Source organism: Pteropus vampyrus, unplaced genomic scaffold, assembly GCF_000151845.1.
Source record: "Pteropus vampyrus isolate Shadow unplaced genomic scaffold, Pvam_2.0 Scaffold102, whole genome shotgun sequence".
NCBI lineage: Eukaryota > Metazoa > Chordata > Mammalia > Chiroptera > Pteropodidae > Pteropus > Pteropus vampyrus.
Genome location: NW_011888883.1, coordinates 3,669,891 through 3,674,995, shown reverse-complemented (window position 1 = coordinate 3,674,995; position 5,105 = coordinate 3,669,891).

Genomic DNA, 5,105 nt, shown 5'->3' with positions numbered 1-5,105 from the left:
TATGGTTTTCTATTCACAGAATCTTGCTGTGTGTGATGTTTAACAAACAAGGATTGACTAAATATGTCTAAAGATATTCTTACAAGTTGTGATGGGGATTACTGACTCTCCTCCAATTTCGCTCCCTCCTTCTTCTGTAACACATGCTTTTATAGTGTTATTAATGAATCACTTTGAATATTTCTGATACGAAACATCTATAGGTAGAAAGAACAAAGCCTTAAAAATGTGGAAATTGATTCCGCTCTTAATATTTCAAAACTTTAATCTTATCAAATTTGATAAAATTCCATTTCAGTGGAGACTACCTTTCCTAAAGTGTTTTTGTTTCTACCTTTTAATATTTTCAGTTTTATACTGTTAAAATGACAATGATATTTCTGCATGTTAATGTTTGTTGAAGGAATTTAGTACAGCTGTTACAATATTTGCACTCGAAGGCTTCTTAACCTCAAGCTATCCTTTAGCGATGCATTTTAAGCCGAATACCTCAAACACTAAATTTTTGCCATTTTTTCTCTTTCTTGTTATCTGCTTTTTATTAACTAGTTAAAAGCCTAATCTTATTTCTTTTTATTAACATTTAAATTCTATTAGAATGGAAGGGTTTTGTTTTGTAAAACTGAGTAGTAGTTTCCATTGCATCGAGGATCCCAAAATTCATTTCTGAAGCGCAACTTTATCAAGACCTTGAGTGCACTAGGGAATTTTCTATTATTAAACTTTAGTGAAGCTGCATTTTCCTTAGAGATGAGTAATTTCTTTTGGATAAATAAACACCAATTTTTTGATTAGTAAGTAGTAAGAAGATGAGCCATGTTGCAGATTATCCATGACAAATAAGACTTGCTTTTTCCACATGTATACTATATTCCTGTTTATCTTCTTTGAAAATTAAGCTCTTAACATTTCCCACTTTTTTCTTCCTTCTTTTTTTTTTTCTTAAAAGTAGTTTTGAGAGAGAACAATTTTATATCAACATAAAAAGATATATGTTCTCAATCTGGCTTTCAAATCAAGGTGTTTTATTCTAATATTTTATAATACATAAAAATTAAAATGTAAGGCAAAGTATAAAGAATTTTATAGTGAATGCCCACATAACCACTACTTAGGTTCTAACATTATATTTTATTATTCTTACTTTATTATATATCTGCCCATTAACCCATCTGCAGAGAGATTTTGAATGGGACAAATTTAAAAATTGAACAAATACTGGTATTCAGAGTGTCTGAGAGAATCTGAAAGTAGACATCATAAAAATTACCAGTTGCTGGTAGTGACTATTAGAACCTTCACTCTATGTTTTTCAGAGATGCAATTAAGAAATTCCTCAACGTCCCTCCTCTGACATTAAAAAAAAAATGGGCATACCATCCAAAATAATGACTATTTTTAAACATTTATGATAGGTTTATATATATCTATCTATCTGTCTATCATCACAGAACATTTTTGGTATTCAAAAAAATTCAAGATATATATGATTAATCTAATTTTACATGCGACAAAATAGAAAACCAGGGACATAAGTAGCTTTCCTAACATCATACACCCAGTAATTGGCAAAGACTTGATTTTGGCCACATCAGTCTGGCTCTATATCTAATTCTTTTTCATTACCCCAAATGTACCTCTCAAGCAGTGTGTCAAAAAAGTATGACAGTGACCTAATGGTATAAAAAATATAAAGAGGTAAACAAAATTTACAAAACAACCAAGCCACTGGGGAAACATTTTCGTTTTCAAGAAGTAAATATTTGTGACTTTAAAAATAGAAACAATGAATCCAAACAGAGGTTGATCGTTAAGTTCCTTTCTGCTAATGTTAAGTATTGTAGCCGATGAAAGAAATATCTTCCTTCACTATGAGTTAGTTAATTGCAATGCATTCATAAAATATTTTTTGTAATTTTTCAGGGAATGATGAATTGACTTTAGGCTCTGGCGTTAAGGGAAGATTTCACAGAATTAAAAGTGGTATTTAATCTTATACAGGTTTAGACAAGTAGCGAGAAAAGTTAGGGTATTCTTTTTAAAAGTGAAGAGCGAAAAAATTTAAAGATATATTTAGGTAGTAGAAAGCAAAGCAGACTCAATGTATCTCCCCAAGATTAGCCATTACATCTAAACACTGAAATGATTACAACTTCTTCTTCCTCCATATGGTCTTTCTAGATCACTGTTCTAAAAAAGCATAAAAATTCAAATTCAAATTCAAATTGGAGCTTTGAAGAAATTATTTCTAATGTTAAAAATATCAATGTTAAGATAATCTTGGAGGAAGAGTAAAAGCAGTTAATTTGTGAATATAGTAGTTCTTTAAATAGTTTTCTTTAGATAAACTGTAAGAAGGATACGAGAAAGCTTGCATAAATGAATGATAAATGCGTGAATGAAAGGTGGTTAAATACAGTGGCTGGATGGTTTCAAGGAGATATATGACATTAAATTCCGTCGAGAAGTAAAGCATAAAGACGGGACTTGGAAAAGATAAAAAAGAAGTTATAGTAACACAGAAAAATATGATTTTAGCAAAGGATGGTATGAGAAAGTAGGAGGAGGCGCAATAGATATGGACTCAGAAGACTTGGGTTTAATTCTCAGTTTAATCACTTACAAACCGTGACCTTACCAAGCCATTGTCTTCATTTTTCTTTTCTTTCTTCATTGTTCAGGCCTCCATAACTTTTTTTAAAAGATTTGGTATGGTGAACGAACCTAATAATGAATGTGAAATTCCATAAAAGATTTTTATATTTAGGTAGGACTCAGATCATGAATGTTAAAATTAAATGACTCGTGAATGATATAAGAATGACTGCGGAATTTTAAATTTGGAAAGAAAGCAAAGCCAGGATATGGTTAAGAAAATAAAATCAAGTGAAGTATTTTAAAGTTTGTTTAGTTTGGGTTGGTTTTTAAAGTTTGTCTCCTATAAATTAGAGTGCAATATCACATCTAAAGATTTGTGACTGGTAATTCTATGAAAGATAAAAGGCTTAGAAGAGTGATTTTGAGAGAATTTTCTCCTGACTTGATGAGCATAATCACTGCAAATTAGCAGTAAAATTCATTTCACTATTAATTTTAAGAAAGTATTACACACATGTAATACAGAGTTCAGTGTGTATGTGTGTGTCACAGACTATTTGGGAATCTGATAAAAATATCAAATTCTAGTACTGAAAATTATATATAAATGTGTATACAACATATGTTGTATGCAAAAATTATCATAATTTTATGTGTTTACAAACCCCTCAAAGCTTATTTAATAAGGGGGCTCAAGTGTCCCTGGTTAAGTCTCTACTGTAGTTACTGGTGATTTTTTAATCTTTCTGTGAACACAAAAGGAATTGTTGCATTACTCTAGTGCAACAGAAGTATATTTGCGTCAGTATTTTTGAATTGAAGGTATAGCACATACACATTTCTGTGCAAAGAAAAAAAAGTCATGTCAAATATTTTTAAAAGGCTGTCCTATTTTAGACTACACTGGTTTAGAGAAAGAGATTTCATTAACTTTGAGACTAAATGATTACAGAGTAGAGCAAGATAGACCTAGAGAGCTAAATATAGAATTTTAGAACAATGATATGGTTGATTGCAGGCACAAGTGGAAAATGAAGGCATGCATAAATGAATCAGTGAATGAGTGAGTGAGTGAATGAAATGAAAAGCCTCTTAGATCCAGCCAAGGAAAATGGCAAGACACTGAGGTGGCAAGGAGGTTGCTGGCTTTTTATGCACAGGCAGCTGTGAATGCAGAGACAAAAGCAATGACTTAGCTTCTAATATAAACTGAAAATATCTGTGCCATCTTTTAGCTTCTAATATAAACTGAAAATATCTGTGCCTTTATGCCTTTTTGTCGCTGATGACTTTCTATTATTATTTTTTTTAATAAAAAATACTTTCTTTTCAACAAATGACTCCCACACTTCATCCCACCTTCCTCCAGTGTTAGCTTCCTAATCGGACTCAACCAATGAAGGATTTAAAACTTGGCCGGTTATTTATAAGGGGAAAAAAATCTCTCTTCTATGAAACTGCGTCTGTATGGACTGGCTTTTGCCCAAGCCACAGGAACTTAAAACAGTCTGCTAACTCAGTCCGCATAGGAGGTTCAAGCAGAGTAGGATGAAAGTTGCTACCAGACTTTCAGTCTTTCAGGTGTCAGAAACCCTTGATGTATTCTGTCTTATTCTCTTGAAGATGGTTCATAAATGTATGAGAGAAAAGAAAATATTGTTAAAATTTATGTGTATGGTTTATCAAAGTGGGGAAAATGGAAGAATCCCAGATAAATGATTTTGAATATGAGTATTTCTTCAGATTCAGACGACTATTCAGATTATGACTGGTTAATAGTCACAATCCTGAATTGCATTTTTAATTTAACTCAAAAAATTTTCAAAAACAGCTCTTATTTTTATTTTGACAACATAAAATAGAATGAGATCAGCTCTGTCCCTTGCTCCAACGGTCAGTGCCTAGGGGACTTGTGAGTTCCTTAGTGTCTCTGAGCATAGATATCTTCATCTATAAAACAGGAATAATCATATTTATTGAATAAATACATTAATGAATACATGAATATGCAAATGAAGAACCAGAGACACACAAAGAAGCTGTTTAATAATAGTAATTTTGTTAGTAGTAATAGCACCGTCATTTTAATTGGCTTTTTACACATACTAACAATCGGATCCTTTACCTTTTAAATGTTCATTTGAGTAGGTAAAATATAATAGCATTTACATCATCATTATACTTAGTACACAGTTTTGGAAAGTATTAAGCTGTATTTGTCACAGTGGTGTGATTTCTAGCTTAAATATTAAATTCACTAACTACACCCAAAATGTTCTGATCACTTCTAGAGTTAGTCTTTACAGAGAACAGGTATCAGGTTCAGGTGTTGTATTTTAAGATGGAATAAAGATTTTCCCTTCTCTTGAAACTTAAAACAAGACACAGGGAAAAAAATAACCACAATGTAACATTTGAGATCCTTATTCATTCTGATAACTAAAGTATATGACCCTTTAAAAAGGCTTTCTTTACACATTCTTGCCAAACACTTCTTTTCCAAGATA